This window comes from Mirounga angustirostris, unplaced genomic scaffold (genome assembly GCF_029215605.1).
Source record: "Mirounga angustirostris isolate CCGP_5_RB_7025 unplaced genomic scaffold, mMirAng1.0.hap1 SCAF_1, whole genome shotgun sequence".
Classification (NCBI taxonomy): domain Eukaryota; kingdom Metazoa; phylum Chordata; class Mammalia; order Carnivora; family Phocidae; genus Mirounga; species Mirounga angustirostris.
This window is the reverse complement of record NW_026991709.1, coordinates 49213675-49236059: the sequence shown is the minus strand read 5'-3', so window position 1 is coordinate 49236059 and position 22385 is coordinate 49213675. Positions and strand designations below refer to the sequence as shown.

At 36.9% G+C, this 22385-nt stretch overlaps 1 long non-coding RNA gene and 1 pseudogene across 2 annotated transcripts in view; one reads left to right on the top strand and one right to left on the bottom strand.

The window, feature by feature from the left end:
* LOC123863348 (uncharacterized) overlaps positions 1-22385 on the bottom strand; it is a 420091-nt gene that overhangs the window by 287660 nt on the left and 110046 nt on the right. The gene's annotated exons all lie outside the window — the stretch shown is intronic.
* On the top strand, positions 17975-18946 carry LOC123863347 (large ribosomal subunit protein eL6-like; annotated as a pseudogene).

Sequence of the window (22385 nt, the reverse complement as noted above, 5' to 3'; positions counted from 1 at the left end):
TGGGCAGTGATATAATTGCATAAAGAACACTATTTAGTCATAGATGACAGACTGATGACATCTCAGCCTATAGATGCTTTCTGTGCCAGTAAGTTTACGTGGAAGATTGTCTTTTGCCAAATGTATAGTAGATAATACAGTTATAATATACTGTATCTTTACCTCTGCTATAATAGATATAGAAGCTTGCTCCATATTTTCTTTTTTTCCCACACACACAGAAAAAACCACTAGATGCTAATGTTAAAATTAAAACAAAATTCAACTTGAGTAAATCTTAAAGATCATATTGAGTTTATTCAACGATTCATAAATCAGGCATCATCCAATCTAGTGGATACAAGGGAGCTCTGAGGAGCTGTGCAAACTGAAAGACTTTATAGGCAGAAGGGAGCAAAAAAGTGGGTTGGTTACTGCAAAATCATTTTCCTTGGGGATGGCAGGGTCTTATCAGGCAGATTACTTAACTAGTGCTGATCAGGTGATTCCTGATGGACTGTTTTAAGATTCTATTCTGGAAGAACCAAAACTATAATTAAGTCTTGGTTTGGTGATGTGGGCTTTAGCATAAGTGACTCCATTTTGGCCCTATTCTCTTGTTTTTAACACTAAGAATAAAAGAATGGCCCAGTAGGAGAGAAGTAAAAGCTATATGAATATTTGAAATAGCACATGCAAGGCACTTTAGTAAAGATATGTGCAATGCACACTGGTAGCACAAAGGAGGGAAAAGCTAACTTTCTTTAGCTTTGGGGGAGGGTCTCAGAACAAGAGGATATAGTTGAGAAAGTTCTTTCATATGAGTAGAAATTTCCCAGACAGTTGAGTAGAGTAACAAATGAGGCATGAAACAGTATGAAACAGCAGGGTTAGAGAACACCAAGGAAAAATTAGAGGGCCTATTATGCTACTCAGTAATTTGGGGCTTTATGCTCTAGGCAATAGAAAGCCCCAGAAGCTGTCTTAAAGCAAAGGAATAGTATGATCATGGTCACCTCTTAGTAAGATCACTCCCACTGAAACCTAGAGAGTCATGCCAATTAAAGGTATAATGAGTGGTTTGGAGAGTCTTGTTATAATCGAAGCCTGAACTAAAGTTGGGGAAGAGAGTGAAAGGAAGGGACTAATTTGAAAGGCTCAGGAGGAAGAATGGCCACATAACACTTACATTAAATTAGATGGATTTATTTATTTATTTTGCACTTTACCTAGGCACTTTATTAGATCCTAGGGATACAACTAACTTGAACAGACATAGAACACGTGGCCTAAAGGTAAGACAGAACATTAAACAAACCTTTCTAGTAGGAGATAAGTGCTATGATAGGATGGCAGGGGTTGCTATGGAACAAAGCACAGGGTCTCCAAACCTAGACAGGAAATTAGGGAATGCTTTCCAGGAGAGATAAAATCTAAACTGAGATCTAAGAAGAGAAGTAAAGGAGGTTGGAGGGGAGATTTTCAGGAAGAGAGGAGAGTATTGAAAAGGTCTTGAGGTAAGGAATGGTAAAATAAGAGAGAAAACCTGAAGGAAATATGTGGAGAGATGAGAAAAGGCAAGAGAAGTAATCAGAGGCCAGAACATGGAAGGTCCTGAAGCAAATTTAAAGAGTTCTGCATTCATCTGAAGGGCAATGTCGAGCCATTTTAATCACAGAAATAACATATATGTCTGTATTTTAAGAAAATCACCCTGGATGTGATATAGAGAAGTCACAGCTAGAAAGGGTCAGCCCTGATGTTTTCTATGTCACTTTGTTTGTCTTCTTTGGTTAAAGGCTTTTCCTCCTACTAATGTACATAATTCATTAAGGCAGAGAAAACATCTTTTTTGTGCATTACTGTATTTCTATGCAGATGTTAAACAATTTTTTAATAACACAATAAACAAATGAATAAATGGATTAGAAACAGGATGTTATTATAGGATTCTACAAAATTAATGAAGGGGTTTTTGTTTTTTGTGTTAAAGATTTTTTTTATTTGTTCATTTGAGATACAGAGAGAGAGAGAGAGCATCAACAGGGGGAAAGGCAGAGGCAGAGGGAGAAGCAGGCTCCCCGCCAAGCCAGGAGCCAGTCGTGGGGCTCGATCCCAGCACCCTGGGATCATGACCCGAGCCAAAGGCAGACGCCTAACGACTGAGCCACCCAGGCGCCCCAGTGCAGGGGTTTTGACAAGAGTAGAGATAGTGGACATAAAGATAATTGGACAAATTCAGGAGATATTTAGAAGTAAAACTGACAGGTCACTGAAAATGATGTGAATAAAGTTATGAAGAGGCAGGAACAATTCCTAGTTTCCTGCTTCCAAAACTAGGATGACAATGACATCTTTGTCAAGTGTATCCACTTAACCATCTTTTATTTTTCATAATTCTGTCCTCAGCTTCATGCTCTTCACTATTTCTTCGCAAATTATTCCTCAGACTGCCCCGCACAATTAACCATCTTCATATTGGAATCTATTTCCCTTGAGTTCCTCAAAATCAGATTTAAAGCTCACACTTTCACAGATTTGAACAAAGAAAAAAAAAGTGATAAAAAATTAGGAAACTGTTTATAAGCTAGGCAAGAAGAGATCCCATAGCTGAAGCTTAAATGTAAAATAAGATGAAACTGAGTGACCATCATCATTAAAAATTATGGTTGAGGATGAATTATGGGTCAGATATTGGATAGAGATAATTAAAGAACTGTATTCTTCTATTTCAAAGAGAGGACATTTATGTCCCATAATGCATATGTGTATAAAGAATACACAGCAATATAAGTGCCAAATGAGAGGTAAAGAGAAAATGGTCTACCTGAACCCAATTGTTGGACATATTCCTATGTAGTGGGATGCAGGGAAAGTTGAAGAAGGGACTTGGGAAGCTCCAGATGTCCTAAATCTCTTCTCAATATAGCTTTGGATCCCTGTTAATGACTATATCAATCCCTGTCTTGTGGGTTTTTCCATCAGAATAATATGATATACCCCAAGTTCAAGGTATTTGCTCCATTCTGCAGCTGGCAATCTTCCTGAGCAGACATAACTAATACCCGACAGCTGAATGTATTTGGATTGGTATTCAAAAATATTCATAGTGCCAAATGTGAGAAGCACCAATATTCCTACCACTCATCAAATGGGCAAATTAGTTATTTAATTTTCCCAGCCCTCAGAATCTCTGTATCCTCATATCCTCTTTGCCAAAAAAGTGATAACAGAAAAAGTGAGATAAAATCAGAACATGTCATCAGGCATATAGAAACTAGACTATCAGCATTAATATTGCTCTCTAGTTTGATGTGTCCACCTTAATGAAAATACCAGAGCAGCAAGCAGTTTTCTTCCTGTCTTCTGGGGAAATAAAATGCAGCAGAATCCTAATGCTTTTAATATGATCTATACACTTTGCATAGTCTAAAGTGTCATGGGAGAAATGAATGAGAGAGATAAAAGAATTGCAAAAACAAAAACCAAAAAGAAATGACATGATAAGTGATGTAGTAGTCAAAAATGGGGATGTGAAGGGAAGAAAAACAAGATCCCTAAGAAAGAAACCATACATACGTGTCTGCAGATCTCTCTTCCACATGAAACTGGTGTGTGTGTGTGTGTTGTTAGTGTGGTTGGTGTGTGTCTTTTTGTTGCTTTTTTCTGTTTGTTTTGTTTTGTTTTGTTTTTAGTGTTAATGAAGAAATAGCCAGCAGCCTTTTCATCCTACTAAAGATACTCTCCAAGCAGTAAGGTAAATATATAAAGAAGAAAAGAGAACTAAATGTGCCTTTTATAGAAGCAAAAAATTCCTGAAGGGGAGAGAAGGGAGGTAGCAAAAATGAACAAATCAAAAACTATCAAAAGGCATTGAGGTGGGACTGAGAAAGGAGGATACAAAGAAGTGATACTGGAGAAATTCAAATGGCCTAAAGTGGAACAGAATTTAAAATTCAAGCAATGTAAGAATTCAACAGAAAAAAAAAATGAATGTAGTAACTAGATGGAAATGAGGGCTCTTATATCTAGGTGTCTTGCTATATTCTTACTGTTACTTTTCAAGGCAGACATTTTATGAAATTAAAATGAATAAAGAACCTTAATCAGACCCACTTTTGCATATTAAAAGATGAAACTTTTTCAGGTTGACTTTCACAACAGACTGCCAACTAATTCCTGTTACCATTATGGAAATGTATAGAGGAAATGTATAGAGGTCTCCCACCCAGATAGTCCCCCAGAAAGTGGGTCTTTATAACAGAATGTGGTGAGTACAGCAACAGAACAGGCTTATTGGAAAAGCAAGGGGGGAAAGGTAGTAGCTAACTCAGTTTCCAAAGCAAACCCGAACCCAAACAACTGAGTTAACATGTTAAAATAAAACTGCCTTTGCATGTCTGAGTAAATAAAATAAGAAAAATCAGCAAGTAACTCACTCTAATTTTTGAAGAAACTTTGTGCTCAGCTTCCTTAAAGGCAATAAAGCATGGAATTAACAATGAAACTGTCAGAAAAATAGTAGATGTCCACATCAAAGCTATGTTTGAGGAAGAATGGCAGGGTAAGGAGGAAGGATCGTAGAGAAGACCAAACCTGGGTTTGAATCCCAGCTCTTTTCTTACTCATTGTATATATTTTAAGTGGTAACTTATCTGAGACATTTCTCCTTTTACAGAACTAAGACAGTAAAACCTATTTATACAAGGGTGTTTTAACATGTGAATATAAATAATTTGTTCATTCAATAAACACTTTCATTGTGTTGATGAGATAGCATAAGCTAACTACTGTCACAAGTGTTGTTGGTTCAGGGGTGAACAAGCAGAGATGATCCCTGACCTCATGAAACATTCTAGTAGATAATATAATATATACATACATGCTCAATAAATTCCAACTAGTATTTTATTTGTTAAAGGGATAAGAAATGAACTCAGGGTAATAGGAAAGAAAATCTTATAAACATAAACTACCACGTGCACGTAGGTGGGTCTTTGCTAAATTGAAAACAAATGTGGATGATTTGGCATAAACTGTACTATTTTGACATGGTACAAACATGTTTGACAGAGTAAGAAAGCTAGCCAATGAAAGAGGTAGATGAAAAAAACATGCCTGGATTTATGTGTATATGTGGCTTCTGTAAAACCTCATCCCAGTCGCCCCATTACATATTCAAGAAGATTTCCTAAATTGAAAAATCAGATACACATTGTGTTACTGCTCCCCTACAGACTCACTTTGAGTATCAAGAGAGTTTTCAGTATTATAAAAACAAAATTGAATACCTCTCTGGGTTGGTGAATAGGCTACATATTTAGCTCATTGTAGTAGTAGAAAATTGACTTATTCAAAAAGGATCTCACAGTCCATGCTCCTCATGGTGTTAAGTCTAAGGAAAATTCCTTCTCCCATTACATAACTAAGGAAGCTGCCAAAAGTGAAGACCTTGAAATTGAGAGTAGTCTTCCTTCTGTTTTCAGAAGTCTCTGGCATTTAACTCCAGCTTCTTGGGATGCTGTTTTGTTGACAGGTAATGCCCCGGAATAATTACTTCACCCAGAAGAAGAGCCTTTGCCAAAACCCTGTGTAAATGCTACAAGCTTTCTGTCTTTTCCAAGATTTTATTTAGGTTGTTACTATCGCAGTGACAGCTCTGTTGAGCTAGCCTCCAGTTCCATAGGCTGTCTCCAAGCTGAGGCATTAGAAGAGCTCCCAAGGAAGCATTGCTCAATGCTGAGGAAATTAAAAATGCTATTAGTCTAGAAATCTCAACAGCAGCAGCCCTATCTCCATGCAGGATCCAACAAAAGCCCAAATAGAATTTCTCACTGAGATTCCAAGAGCATGCCTGCATTTCCATGGTATTGTGAAGAGCTGCAATGAAGAAATTTCAAGGAGCAAAGGCTAAACAAGAATTCTCAATGGAAATGAAATAAAGAGAGAGGTCAAGTGGAGTTAAGAAGGCAAAGAGAATGAGGTTTCTTTGTAGGGATGTATTTCTATGATAATTGGAAGAGTCTCTTCTCTGACATTTGTAGGAAAAAAAGCTATATGATGACTATAGATATGTTGGCATTCAATTCAGTAAATGATACACCAAAAATGAAACAAAACAGTAGTCAGTTGTTTATTAGAGTTATAGGTGGGGTATTTTTCTTATTTTTTCTTTGGTATTTTCTCTTTTTTCTAAGAGATGTATGTTGACGTATACATTTGGTCAATAAAAAATATATTTTTTGAAAATAAGATCAAGGGCTCCTAGGTGGCTCAGTTGGTTAAGCGACTGCCTTCGGCTCAGGTCATGATCCTGGAGTCCCGGGATCGAGTCCCGCATCGGGCTCCCTGCTCAGCAGGGAGTCTGCTTCTCCCTCTGACCCTCCCCCCTCTTGTACTCTCTCTCTTTCATTCTCTCTCTCAAATAAACAAATAAAATCTTTAAAAAATAATAATAGTAATAAAATAAAAATAAGATCAAATGGTAGGCATCATGAGTTCTCTGTGTTCCATGACCACAAGTCAGGTATCTCTGATCGATCAGCCCCTTGTGATACAATTCTTTACAACTGACCCACTAAATCCATATTAAACTCAGGACCTTGTTATCCCTACATATGAAGGAGGCAGGGCTGCAAAAATCATAGAAATCACTAACCTAGGATAATAAAAAGAGAGTGATCTATTTCATAGCAGGATGGGGGCTATGTCTTGGAACCCAAAATCCAAGAAAAGCAGTGAACTTGAAATGGGATTGGAACTAGTAACTGGAACAGTTATTCTCTCAAATCTCTCTGGGGTTGTTGGTCTTTCATTTCTGCCTTTTTCTACACATGCTTCATTCACTCTTTCTGCAAAGAAGGTTCTTCCATTTTACTGTTCACATAGTGGAAAATTGCTGTCCTTTTCCAATTGGTTCCTTTAGGCCTCATACTAGACCCAAGGGATAAATAGAGAGGCTATGGTGACTTGAGTTTAATCACTGGCCCCTTTTCATTATACTCAGATTTTTTTTTTTTGACTAAATTTTGCTCAGTGGTCTCCACTAGTGACAAACAAATGCTTAAAACCTACTACTCCATAACATGCTGCCCCTATTTAGAAAAAAAAGAAAAAAAAAAAAAACAGTCAAATTTGGCCACTACTCTGAGGCTTCTGTGGCTAAGCAAAAACTTGAACTAGGACTTTACCCATTTCCTATGTTCTGGAGCTAATGAGCCTAACAGGCTCATCTTTCCACTCTCCAAAATGGTCATATGACAATCCCTCCTTGTCTTCCTCTCTTAAAATTTTTAACACTTCTTCAAATAACTTAAAAACATATACAATCAGATGAGAACTACCTCCAATTCCCACCACCAAACATAGCTATTCTATCTTTCTTTATATTACAATAGATGAAATTTCCATACATTTATCTCATGCAAAACTCTGTAGCTATACTTTATATCTACATTGCCCAATACAGTAGCCTCTAGTTTTATGTAGCTATTGAGCACTTAATATGTGACCAATCAAAATTGATATGTGCTATAAATATAAATTGCACACCAAATTTCAGACTTATTATGATACAAAGAATGAAAAATATCTCAATAATTTTATATTAACATATATTGAAATAATATTTTGATATTTTGGGTTAAATATATTGTTAAAATTAATTTCACTTATTTCTTTTTAGAAATTTAATGTGGCTACTAAAAAGTTTTTAAATTACATACATGGCTCACATTATTTTATTTTATTTTATTTTGGACAGTGTTGCTCCATATCCTATCCCTACTTGCCTACCCAATATCCTCACTTCTGCCATTATTCCCCTCTCTTTCCAACAGTATCAGTTTGCCCCTCATTCCTGGATCATTCTCATTATCATACAAGTTTATTTTTTATTCTAATTTTTAAAATAAGAACCTCTTTTGATTTTTCTCTGCATTTCTCTGTAACTCAAAATTCCTCAAAAGATTTATCTATAATTACTATCACCATTTCTCTCCTCCTATTTTCTCTTAAAGACCATTCCAGTCGGGCTTACCTCTGTTCAGGTCACTATAGCATTCATCTTGAGGAATCATATGGTTGGTTCTACTCTTCTTATTCAATCTCTTGGCAGTACTTGATATGATTGACCACTCACCTCTTGTAATATACTTTTCCCTAGTCTGACTATATAATACCTCCCAGTGGCCTTTGCTGGCTTCTCCTTTTCTTCTGCACTAAAATGTTTCAGCGACCGAGAGCACAATCCTAGACACTTTTATCTAACCTCCCTCACATAAACTTCACTCACTCATCTCTGCCTGCTCTTGGCTTTAAATACTATCTCTATGCTGGTGACTTCATTATTTATTTCTGGACCCAAGATGCATCAGTGAACTCCAAATCCATAAATCTAGCTGTCTCCTCAATCTTTACACTTGGATTGTGAATAGGCAGCCTAAGCCTCGCACAACTAAAATCTACTTCTTGACATTCATCTGTTCCTCTTTCATCCTTTACAATCTCAATTATGGCATCATATTGACCCAAATGCTCAGGCCACAGACCTACAGTCTATCAGTCACCATCTCCACATCCAATGTGTTCTCCTAGTCACTTTTCAGCATCTTCACTACAGCCCAGCCACTCTCATGCCTCCCAGATTATTACAAAACCTTCTTCTTCCCTTGCCCCACTTCAATTCTTCTTGCTCAAAGTATATACACTGTCCTTTTTAAACTCAAATGAGTTCATATCACCCTTCTGTTTACAACTCCTTAATATCTTTGCAATCACAATTGCAAAATAATCCAACTGCCTTAACATGGCCTATCAGGTTGTATAGTATATGACTTTGGTAATATTGCTGATCTAATTTTTCACAGTATTCATCATCTTTTGCCAGGGCCCCAGCTATTCTGAACCTCTTTCTACCTCTAGAACACACCAAGTATGTTCCTGTCTCAGGAAACTTGCTGTTTCTTCCTCTTAGAATGTTCCTTGCCCAAATCTCTGCATAAGTTGGCCTTTTTCTTATTGTCTGGGTCTCAGCTCAGTTATACCATTGTAAAAGAAAAGTTCCCCGATTACTCTAGATCATGTGTTATCTCTTCCACACCCATAATCCCTTTCTATTCCATTACTTTATTTTCTTCATTGTATCTGAAATTTCTCTCCCATTAGAATATAAGCCCTTTGAGGAGAAACTTTGTTTCTATTCACTATTGCACGGTCTATGCTCAGAAGAGTACCAAGATCCCACAAAGACTGATGAATGAAGACATCAATGAATATATGAATGGACAATACAAAGGAACAGGAAAATAATGAACTGTTCTATAATTGTTCTCATAATATGTGAAGAATGCCAATTCCCCCAAGGCTCATACTGAATTTACTGAAGACACTATACTTAGGGAAATCATATCAAGTTTATTTAGCATGAGATGCCAAAAAAAAAAAAAAAAAAGGAATAATCTAGTAAAACTGAGGTCTTCTATTACCTGCAGCTTCTCCCTCATATCATCCCAAAAGTCAGAATCCTGGCTTTTTGCTGAACTGTGTAGTTTGATGATAGATGTGGCCAAAACAAGGCAGAGAATTCACCAGGTGCAAATCAACATAGCATTCAATTGATTTTTTGCTCTGAATATCAGAAATTTCAGAATTTAGGTTAGTTTATAGGTAAATAGAGTTTTTCATGAGAGATTTTTATATTTGCAATGCTATACTCTTCTTTTTGGAGGTGGTAAACTGCCTTTCCCATAAGACTCAGTCTTACTGTATGCCAAGAAAATATGGGAGACAATTTATTAAGTGTTTCAGCATCCATAAGTAAAATCATTCTCCTGCTTTGAAGAAGAAATTTTCACTGTCATTAATATTCCACATTTTTTTCTCACTGTCTGATAAATTTCTGTCAAGTTACATTTGGTAGTAAGGCACACAAACTCACTTAACTTAGGAATGGGAAAATGTATCAGAATACCAGAAATGTAGCCAAGCCTCCCAAAGAACGTAATCATTTGGGAACCAAAATTACATTCTCCAATTCTCTATTTCTTTTGTCAAGCCTCTGCTAGTCTCCTCTCTTTCAACAATGACTTTTCCCGATTCTTCAATTAACATAGCAGAGACTAGCCACATAGGTTCCCTGCTCTTTATCAACCTGTAATGTAAGTACCAACAAAGACTAAATCAATCTGACTTCAAATTCCAAGATCCTGGAAAAGGAAATGGGTTGTCTGAGTTCAGATCATGACTAGAAGTCTGGTACAATGGCTATCTTATGGAGTCACCGGGTCCACTGTCTACTTAGCAGTTGTTTTGGTTGCAGAGTTTTTAAAAAGAGTAAATGCAGATTCTTTAAGAAGCCAGGGTGGAGACAGAGAGGTGGCAAAGAGTAAACTTTTTTGGATGTCTAGTGTAAAACCAAAAATGGAGAAAACCTAATTTCTACTGACTGCTTACTACTTCCCTAGAACACATCAGTTATCAGGGACTATGTATCTCTACTTGCCAAATAAAATCCCCAGTGCCAAGCACTGCACATTACATATAGGAATCCCAATAAATGTGTTTCATAAATGAGTGAATGGAAAACAATTGTCACACAGGAGATATGGAGAAATTATAGAAAATTATAAGCCAGAAGTGAAGGGGAAGAATCATGGAGCTGTGTCTTAAAGAATGGATAAACATTTAATAGATATTGGGGTCTGCAAGCTTGCAAAGATAATGTAGTAGAAAAATTTGCAAAGTATACAAATAATCCTTGAATTATTAAATAACCTATGCTTTATTTATTAAGGAATAGGGAGCCACTGTGGAAGCTAATGCAAATCAAACTATTATAATCTCCTAATTGTTCTCTGAGTCTCATCTCTCCAATCTTCTAGGACATCACTAGAATGATGATTATAGATGTGATGGAGATGGGCAAGATACCAAAATGAGATGTGGAAATTGCTAATGATAAATTTCACATTATTGACACTAATATTTTCCAAATACTTTCCATCTGTACAGCTTTTAACCTTTATCCATAATGTTTTCATATTTTTCTCTTTTTACCTTAAGCATAAGATTAATGGAAATTTTTTAGCCTACCTTAATAGGATAAGAAATGGTGTTGCATTTTTGTTAACAGGTCAGATATATTTACAACTGTGTTTATAATTGGACAGCACTGAGGAGCTCAGAGATAAGCCGTAGGCTTTCTGGGGTGTTTATACATATCACAGAGGAAGGTAAAATGAACAGCCTATCGTTTGCTCCTCAAACAAATGAAACCATGATAAACCAACACTTAGAGATGTGCCTGCCTCTTAAAAAGGTAACACATCTTTTAAAGCTATTTAATCTACTAGTAATGTTGTTTGGTTTCAAAAGGCATATTAAAATAAAGTGGATGTCCTTGATTTTTTTTATTTACAGTGGTGAATCTATTTAGATTTTGAATGACATAATTCCTTAAATTTAAATCTCTAAAGCTGGGTTCCATTATTTATAATTATTAAACATACACCCTTAATGCATTTCTAGGAAAACTTAATTTATATTTTTCCATTTTACCTGTATAATCATTCTTTAGGGAATATAAGTTTGACAAAAATATATTGTTCAACCAAAAAAAAAAAAATAGGCATTATCAAAACTAGTTTAAAAATATACTCCCTGCCCTTAAGTTGCTTCTGGGGGAAAAGGCCATGGAATCAGAAAATTGTCAGAGAATACAATGAGAATTAAACTGCAAGTTAGTAAGGATGTTCCATGAGCCCTTAATGTACACTGGGAGGGTCCTACCCCAGCAAAGTAGGTAGAAATCAGCCTGATTCTTTAATAAGAACAAGGCAGCCAGGCAAAAAGGATAAGATATGCTCCTGGGAAAGATGGAGTTAAAAGCTCTGTGCAAATATTGTGTCCATTTGACAAATAATCAATAGATGGATTTAAGCACATAGTAACTCCAGGATTGGAAGTCCTATTTCCTCTGTACTGATACATTTACTTTCCACCATCTTTCACTATATCCCTTATACAAAGGGATTTTGTGATTACACAAAACAATTGGAAGATTGAAATTATCTGATGACTATAACCTATGGAGCTCATTAAAATCTGAAATAAAAATGGATACTTTTGACTCTTAGCATTTTGGTATCAGGTTTATTAATGTTTAAGCACTGTGTGTTATCTCATTTAATTTCACAAAAATGTCAGGAGAAATGCACTGTTTTCTTCATTTTATAAATAATAAAAATGAAGCAGAGAAAAAGTTTAAGAAAATTGCCCAAGATTTCACAGTTAATAAAACAGCAGGACTAGTATCTAAATTTAAGCAGTTTAACTCCATTAGCTGTGCATTTTAACGGTACACAATACTGACTACCAGACTCATCTTAACATTATTATAACTAGATTTGTGGAACAAACAGGCAATGAACTGATACATATTTCTTAAATGATATGTCATTTGTGTTTTTTCCATGCATCTTATATTGTCAGATAATAACATAAATGTTTATTCATGTTTGAAAAGTTGCTGGATGAATAAATCCTGAAATAAAGACTACCATAGAAAGGGCACACTGTATGCTTGTGAACTTAGACCCCAAATGAACATCGAGGGCAAACTTAGTGAAAGCATTGGACTTTAAACTAAGGAAAGAAGTTCTTTAAATATACAGGATAAAAGTTCAATTTACTAATAAGGAAAAGAAAATTGGATTTCTATTAGGGTTCTCAACAAAAATATTTTTAAGGAAAGAAAAATGTAAGTCAACATTTTATATCCAGCTAATCTGTCCTTCAAGTATAAAGACTATAGACAGTTATTAACATATAAAATCTTAAGAATGTTGATCCCAAGAGACTTACCTATGAAATAAAATAAAAAATAAGCTGTAGACAGCTATAGAATAATTTCAGAAGAGTCAACCTAAGATTTGCAGTTTAACACTAACTATATTTAGCTATAATACCACTATTAGAAGGTGTAGATTATTGTGACAAAATAATATTAAGAAACACAGGGTCTGAACATATAGAAATAATGTAATTAATAAAAATGGGACGAAAAGGAAAAAATAAAATCCATAGGCAATAAAGCATGCTGACAGACTTACAGGTATCATCTGTGAGTAGAAGTTGTCACTTGTAACTAACAAACAAGTAGAATAAATTAAGTACAGTTAATATCATATATATTAGAGCAAAAAAATATATTAATAATATAAAATTGGAAGGTAGAAGACAGGAAGGAGTAAAGAGACAAATTCCTTTATTGCTTGTGGTGGAACTAAGAAAGATTTCAAAGAGGAGATATTAATAGAAGCATACCACTATAAAGAAATGTAAGTCTTCCTAAGTTCCAGAAACAAAACAAAAACAATAAAATAATCATGTAGTGAAAAATTCAGTATATATAACAGAAAAACATGAAACAACTGACACCAAATACAAATATACCATTTATGTTAATAAGCAGAAAAGATGAAATAAAGATTACTTACTGATGAAACTAAGATTTTTCATATTGGTTATAACCCAGAGTTGGATTTTTATGTTTACAAGAGGACCACATAAACCAAATTTATTCACAAAGCAAATATGAAAAGAATTAGGAAAAAAAATATACCACACAAATGCAAATAACATATTCTGATAAAATGCAGTCTTAATGTCAAACAAGATAATATTCAGGACCAAAATTGCTAACTGCAACAATGAAGAACGCTTCATAATGCTATTAAGATCTCCATAGCAAATTTAAAGTAATAACTTTAATAAAGCAAAAACTACAAAAAATAAAAGAAGTAACAGAGATGTACACTAATCACTAATAAGAGATTTTAACACAGTTCTCAGATCTAGATAGATTAAGAGGACAAAAATGCTATTAAGGATATAGAACACCTAAGAAAGACACACAATATGTAAGCCTAATAAATAGATTGAATTGTTTCTTATGGAAAAATGTATCTTTTTCCAAGCACACATGTAATTATATAATTATGAAAAACTACCCAATATTAGCTCAAAAAAGACCTTAAAATTTTCAAGAAAATAGAAATGCAAATAAGATACTCTAATCATAATTAATGAAATTGGAAATAATTAGTCAAAAAAAGAAGGGACGGCAACTCTTTTCAGAAACTACAATTAAATATCTGTGCATTAAGTCTATTGTGGAGAGGCCAGTTTTCCCCTGAGGTCTGACAGATGGTGACATAGAAAGGTCATGAATTCACCTCCTCCCACAACTACATATGGAACCATTTCCTCTTAAAAAAAATTAAAGACTGGCTAAGTAATGACTACACGTTGGGTAAAGAAGAAAAAGTGGGTAGGAGAGGCTGGGAAACAATCTCAGTAGTGGTGACTCACAACTGGAAGGGAACTCAAACCCCAGAGCTTCTCCCTAAGGAGCAAAGGTTTCAAACCCCACATCAGCACCCCCAGCTTTTAAGACGTGAGCCTGAGAGATGAACTCCCAAATATCTAATTTTGAAAACCAACAGGGCTGTCATCCCAAGACCTATAGGATGGTAGTGATCTAAGAAATGCCTCTTAAAGGACCTGTGTGCTTGGACTCACCCTCTCAGGGACCGCTCACCTGCTTATATTAAAATCTCAGCCATAGGGGCAGACACTTTTCTTTTCTTCTTCTTTTTTTTTTTTTTTTTAGAGAGAAAGAGTGGGTAGAGGGGCAGAGGGAGAGGGAGAGAGAACATCTTAAGCAGGCTCCACACTCAGTGTGGAGCCCAAGCATTGGGCTGGATCTTATGATCCTAAGATCATGACCTGAGCTGAAATCGAGTCCAGTTCTTAACCAGCTAAGCCACCCAGGCTCCACAGCCACATATTTTAACACACACAGACAGACACACACACATAAACACACACACACCCCTAGGAACCTGCAGGAACCCTCTCCAGGGATGGAGACTGGTGGACACTTGTCTTTGCACTCTCCCTTTGATGTGTTCCAAAGTACCAGTGTCTCTCAGAAGGAACATTTACACATATCTGATGCCCCAATTTTTGCAGCTGCCGCCCAGGGGATGCCTCTTGATTGCCTGGCTCTAGAGGGAAGGGGAGCTTGCAAATTATTACAAGAGACTGTAATAATCAGTGACACCCGGGAGCTCATACCCCTGTCTAGTGCCATGATTTTTTTTGAATGATGCCATGGCACACCTCTACATTGCCTGGTTCTAGTGGCCAGTGGGGTTAACTTCTGCTCATGGGTCCCACAGGACCATAATCAGAGGGGACTGGCTTTAGGGTTTTTTACAATCAGTGACACTTAACATGTGGAACTTTATAAAAACAGTGGGTTCTGCTCTAAGAGAGCTGGGAAGGAGATAGGAAACTGAGTCCCCACACTTAAAGAGATAGCATAACAAACAGCTCCATGGAGGTACAGCATAGAAGCAGTAGTTTGAAAAATGTCTGGCATATATGGGAAGGAGATTTATTTAATAATCTCAGAGTGTGTGAATTTTGGAAGACATCAGGAACAAAAGAGTAGGAGGGTGCCATTTTCATTCCCTACTGCCCACCTAGATACACAGATATCTGTGAAAACCAGTTCAGTGCCAACGTTCTCCACCTAGCTTGCTAGTAGTATGACCTGTCCCCTTGTTCTATTGACATGCCCCCTACAGCCAAGCCTTGGTTCCAGGTCCTCTCCCACAGCAGACCTGCACAAACCTTTCTAAAACCATGTGCCCCACCCCCACGTTCTCCTGCAGAGCTTCCTGCTCCAATACAATCTTGACCAGAACCCATCCAAAGTGGTGCTGCAAGCATGACAGTATGCAAGCAGCCCAGATAGTGTCCAGCACCACTCCAAAGTGACTCCTGCCTTGGGGAGAGGGGAAAATAATCACACACACCAGTCCAAGTGCAGCCCCAGCAGTGGGCTGGGGGCAGACATTTGATCTGACTGCAGATCCTACCCACCAATAAAAACTTCCCAGGAGACAACACAGGGGAAGTGCCCTGCAGTTCTATGCTATTGCAGCTCTGGCAAAAGTCTGGTCTCACTGAAGTCAAGCCTAAGGCATCCCCAGACTCGTCCACTAACAACGTAGGGGTCAAATCCTGCCCACAGTAGGCAAAGAAAGTCATTGCAGGTGACTGGACTGAAGGCAAGGGTGGCTTCACAATAGGGTACATGCAACACATATAAAAGATACCACTGAAGCGCCAGGTTTTGGTTAATAGGAGACATTGCTTTGCAGGGCCCTATAGGACCTCTTCTTCATAAAGTCACTATTTTTAAGAGCAGGAGATGAAGCTGACTTTCTTAATACATAGAAACAGACTCAGAGAGTTAGATAAAATGAGCGGACAGCGGAAAATATCCCAAATGAAAAAACAGGACAAAATCACATCAAGAGACCTAAATGAAATGGAGATAAGTAATATGCCTGAGAGAATTTAAAGTAATGGTCATTAAGAGAGACAGGAAGATGGTGATGGAGTTGCAAAACCCAAGGCTCACCTCATCCCACAAATACAACCAGATAACTATCAAATCATCTCAAATACCCCAGAAGTCAACCTGAATGAAGACTGGAAGAACAAACTCCACAACTAAAGGGAGAGAAGAGGCCACATCAAAGAAGGTAGGAAGTATGGAGATGTGGTTTAGGGGAGAAACAGATCCTGGCTGCCGTGGAGGGGAGGGAGCCATGGTTGCAGAGAAGGGTGAGAGAGAGGAACACATAGGGGAATGCACAAGGAAAATGTTTCCTCATAGCCATTGGCTTGGAAAATGAGAGGGGCTGAATTTTGTGAGTTCTTGCAACTAGCAGGTTTTAAGCCTGGAGTTTTAAAGGTCAGCAGGCTTGGCTGGGATAGAGCCTGGAAGGCACTGTGCTGCTCTTGAGAGAAGGCAGGCAAACAACCCAGGGGCAGACAGTGTGGAAACAGTGATCTGAAGAGCACCTGGGGCACAAAGTGGGGAGATTATTTGCTCTTCTTGGAACATGTCCCTGAGAGGCAGCATTCACAGAGAGACTTCTCTAGGAACAAAAAAGCTTGCCAGTGCCACTTCCCCATTTCATTCCCCTGCTCCTCAGCATTAATACAGAGCCACCTGCAGGAAGCAGTACAGCATGGACACTGGCTGCCTAACTTGCTTACCCTAAGCCCTACACCCTGCTCTCCAGTGGAACTGCCCTTCTCAGTCACAGTGTGGTGGGCCCCTCCCCCAGAAGACGAGCACAAGCCCCTGCCCAACCATGTCTCCTGACCTGAAAGTTTTGCAGGGCCTCAGTTTCAGTGGAGTTGGTGTCAGGTCTCATTTCACAAGCAGACCAGAGCACACCCTAGTTAAAACTCATTACATTCGGGTGAGTGACCAAACACTGCCCGCAATAACCATGACGAACTTCTGCAGATAACTGGCCTGAAGAATAGAGCAGCCAAAACACAATAGCAGAGTATACATGTAATACACACTGGGGACACTCCCTGAAGTGCCAGGTCCTGAGCACCACATCACCTCTTCTTCATAAGGTCATTACTTTCAGGAACAGAAGACATAACTTGCTTTTCTAACACAGAGAAGCAGGCAGAGACTTAGACAAAATGAGAGACAGAGGAATTTACCCCAGATGAAAGAACAAGATAAGGCCACAACCAGAGATCTAAGCAAATCAGATATAAGTAACATGCCTGATGGAGAATTTAAAGCAATTGTCATAAGGATACTCATTGGACTTGAGAAAAGAATAGAAGACATCAGTGAGACACTTAACAGAGAGACAGAAGAGTTTAAAAAAGAATCTGGAATGAAGATTGTGCTTTCCTATCTTGCAAGGCTAGAATGGTAAGGCCTCCCTGCAAGACTCAATTTCAGGACCACCAATCCTTCACCATCTGAACCAGGAGGGTGTCAAGTGGACACCTGCAGGGGTTAGACATGCTCGGGGCTAACTAAGAGGCCTCCCAGATGCTTAATTTCCCTCACTTAGGTTTATGGTGGGGCATGAAGAGGATGGCAGGTGAAAAAGCTGAGAAGTCAGATATTAAGGAGAAGAAACCTGAAGCCAAGAAGACTGATGCTTGTGGAAAGGTTAAGAAGGGTAACCTCAAGGCTAAAACACCAAAGAAGAGGAAGACCACTGCATCAGAAACCCTGTCCTAGACAGAGGAATTAGCAGATATTCCTGATCAGCTATGTATTTCAGAAAGGCCAGGTACAAGAGGGAGTATTCAGCAGCTAAATCCAGGGTTGAAAAGAAAAAGGAGAAAGTTCTTGCTACTGTCACAAAACCAGTTGGTGGTGACAAGAAGGTGGTACAAGAGTGGTTAAACTTCACACAATGCCTAGGTATTATCCTACTGAAGATGTGCCTTGAAAGCTGTTGAGCCATGGCAAAAAAACTTTTCAGCCAGCATGTGAGCAAACTGTGAGCTACATCACTCCTGGGACCATTTTGATCATCCTCACTGGGTGCCACAGAGGCAAGAGTGGGGTTTTCCTGAAACAACTAAGTAGAGGCTTGCTACTTGTGATGGGCCCTCAACTGAGTTCCTCTGCATAGAACACACCAGAAATTTGTCATTACCACCTCCATCAAAATTGATATCAGCAGTGTGAAAATCTCCAAACATCTCACTGATATTTACTTCAAGAAGAAGCTGGATAAATCTAGACACCAGGAAGGTGAGATTTCAACACAGAGAAATATGAGATTACAGAGCAGTGCAAGGTTGATCAGAAAGCTATGGACTGGGCGCCTGGGTGGCTCAGTTGGTTAAGTGACTGCCTTTGGCTCAGGTCATGAGCTCTCTCTCATTCTCTCTCTCTCAAATAAATAAATAAAATCTTTAAAAAAAAAAAAAAAAGAAAGCTATGGACTTACAAATGGTGCCCAAAATCAAAGCTGTTCCTCAGCTTCAGGGCTACCACTGCTCTATGTTTTCTCTCACAAATGGAATTTATCCTCACAAATTGGTGTTCTGAATTTCTTACAGAGAACTTAATTAAATAACTGATCTATTTAAAAAAAAAAAAAGGGAGAGAGATAAAGAATGCAATAAATGAGGTTAGAAACATGCTCAATGCAATGAACAGCAGGCTGGAAGAAGCAGAGGAACAAATTAATCAACTAGAAGACAAATGGAGAGCAATGAAGCTGAACCAAAGAGAGGAAGAATTATGCTAAATGAGAAGAGACTTAGGGAACTCAGTGACTCCATCAAATGTAATAACATTCATACCATAAGAGTCCCAGAAGAAGAGAGAGAAAAGGGGGGGTAGAAGATTTATTTGAAGAAATAATAGCTGAAAACTTCCCTAATCTGGGGAAGGAAACAGACATCCAAATCCAGAAGGCACAGAGAACTTCCATCAAAATCAACAAAAGCAGGCCCACACCAAGACATATTGCAATTAAATTTACAAAATATAGTGATAAAGAAAAAATCTTAAAAGAAGCAAGACAAAAGAAGTCATTAACTTATAAAGGAAAATCCATAAGATTAGTAGGAGATTTTTCAGCAGAAATTTGTTAAGCCAGAAGAGAGGGGCATGATATATTCAAAATGCTGAATGGGAAAATGTGCAGCCAAGAATACTCTATGCTACAAGACTATCATTCAGAATAGAAGGAGAGACAGTTTCCCAGACAAACAAAAACTAAGGGAGTTCATGACCACTAAACCAGCCCTGCAAGAAACCAAAAGTGATGGTATAAAGGTGGAGAACACAAAAGCAGTAAAAATGAATATTTCTGTAAAATATCAGTGAAAAAACTCACAAAAAAAGGAATAAAATAAAATAACATATACCCAAAACATGGAGAAGAGAGGAGAAAAGAATGGGCTCACATTTAAATGACCATCAACTTAATATAGACTGTTATATGCATAAGAGGTTATATACAAACTTAATGGTAACCATATATCAAAAGCACTAATAAACATGCAAAGAATGAAGAGAAAGAAATCCAAATATTTCACTAAAGAAAATCAGCAAAACATGAGAGAAAAACAAGATCAGAAGAAACCTCCAGAAACTATAAAAAGTAATAAAAGGCAATAAATATATACCTATCAATAATTACTTTGAATGTTAAGGCACTAAATGCTCCAATCAAAAGACAAAGGTTATCAGAATGGATTAAAAAAAAACAAAACCCTTCTATATGCTGCCTACAATAGACTCATTTTAGACCTAAAGACACCTGTAGATTCAAAATGAGGGGATAGAGAAACATTTATTATGCAAATGGTTTTCAAAAGAAAGCTGAAGTAGCAATACTTATATAGGACAAATCAGACGTTGAAACAAAGACTGTAACATGAGACGAAGAAGGGAACTATATAATAATAAAGAGGACAATCCAACAAGAAGATATAACAATTGTAAATATTTATGGACCCAACATGGGAGCACCCAAATACATAAAACAATTAATACCAAACATAAAGGAACTAATTGATAATAATACAATGATAGTAGGGAACTTTAACAGCCCGCTAACATCAATGGACAAATCATCTAAACAGAAAATCACCAAAGAAAAAATGACTTTGAATGACACACTGAACCAGATAGACTGAATAGACATATTCAGGGTATTCCAAATTAAAACAGCACAAGTGCACATGGAATATTCTCCAGAAAATGGATCACATGTTAGGCCACAAAATAGGCCTCAACAAATTCAAGAAAATTCAAATCATACTGTGCACCATTTCTGACTACAACACTATGAAATTAGAAATCAACCACAAGAAAAAATCTGGAAAGAGCACAAGTATATGAAAGTTAAAGAACACCCCACTAAATAGTGAATGGATCAGTCAGGAAATCAAAGAAGAAATTTAAAAATACATGGAAACAAATGAAAATGAAAACACAAGGGTTCAAAACCTTTGGGATGCAGCAAAAGTGGTCATAAGAGAGAAGTATATAGTAATACAGGGCTACCTCAAAAAAGGAAGAACATTCTCCAATAAACAACCTGACCTTACATCTAAAGGAGCTAGAAAAAGAACAACAAACAAAATGTAAAACCACCAGAGGGAAGGAAATAATAAAGATTGGAAGAGAAATAAATGATAGATAGAGAAACTAAAAAAAAAAAAAGTAGAACAGATCAATGAAACTAGGAGATGGTTCTTTGAAAAAATTAATAAAATTGATAAACTTCTAGACAGATTTATCAAAAAGAAAAGAGAAAAGACCCAAATGAAAAAAAAATCACAAATGAGAGAGGAGAAAGAACAATCAACACCACACAAATACAAAGGATTATAGGAAAATAGTATAAAAAGCTATATGCCAACAAATTGGACAACCTAGAAGAAATGGATTAATTCCTAGAAATAGATAAACTACCAAAACTGAAACAGGAAGAAATAGAAAATTTGAACAGACCAACAACCAGCAAAGAAGTTGAATCAATAATCAAAAAACTCTCAACAAACAAAAGTCCAAAACCAGACAGCTACACAGGTGAATTCTACCAAACATTTAAGAAGAGATAATACCTATTCTTCTCAAACTATTCCAAAAAATAGAAGAGGAAGGAAAGATTCCAAATTTATTCTATGCAGCCACCATTACCCTGATACCAAAACCAGATAAAGACACCACAAAAAAAAAAAAAAAAAAGAACTACACATAAATATCTCAGATGAACATAGATGCAAAAATCCTCAACAAAATAGTAGCAAATCGAATCCAACAATTCATTAAAAAAGTCATTCACCACGATCAAATGGGATTCATTCCTGGGTTGTGAGAGTGGGTCAATATGCACAAATCAATCAACTGATAAACCACATTAATAAAAGAAAGGATAAAAACCATATGTTTATTTCAATAAATACAGAAAAAACATTTGACAAAGTACAATATCCATTCATAATAAAAAAAAACCCTGAACAAAGTAGGTTTAGAGGGACTATACCTCAACATAATAAAAGCTGTATATGAAAAACCCACAGCTGACATTATCCTAAATGGAGAAAAACTGAGAGCTTTACACTACTGTCAGGAACAAGACAGGGATGTCCATTCTCACCACTTTTATTCAACACAGTATTGGAAGTCCTAGCCACGGCAATCAGACAACAAAAAGAAATCAAATGCATCTAAATCAGCAAGGAAGAAGTAACATTTTCACTATTTGAAGATGAAATGATACTGTACATGGAAAACCTAAAAGATTCCACCAAAAAACTGTTAGAACTGATAAACATATTCAGTAAAGTCGCAAAATACAAAATCAATGTACAGAAATCTATTGCATTTCTATACTCCAATAATGAAGCAGCAAAAAGAGAAATTAAGGAATCAATACCATTTACAATTACACTAAAAATAATAAAATGTCTAGGAATAAACTTAACCAAAGATATAAAAGACCTGTACTCTGAAAACTATAAAATAC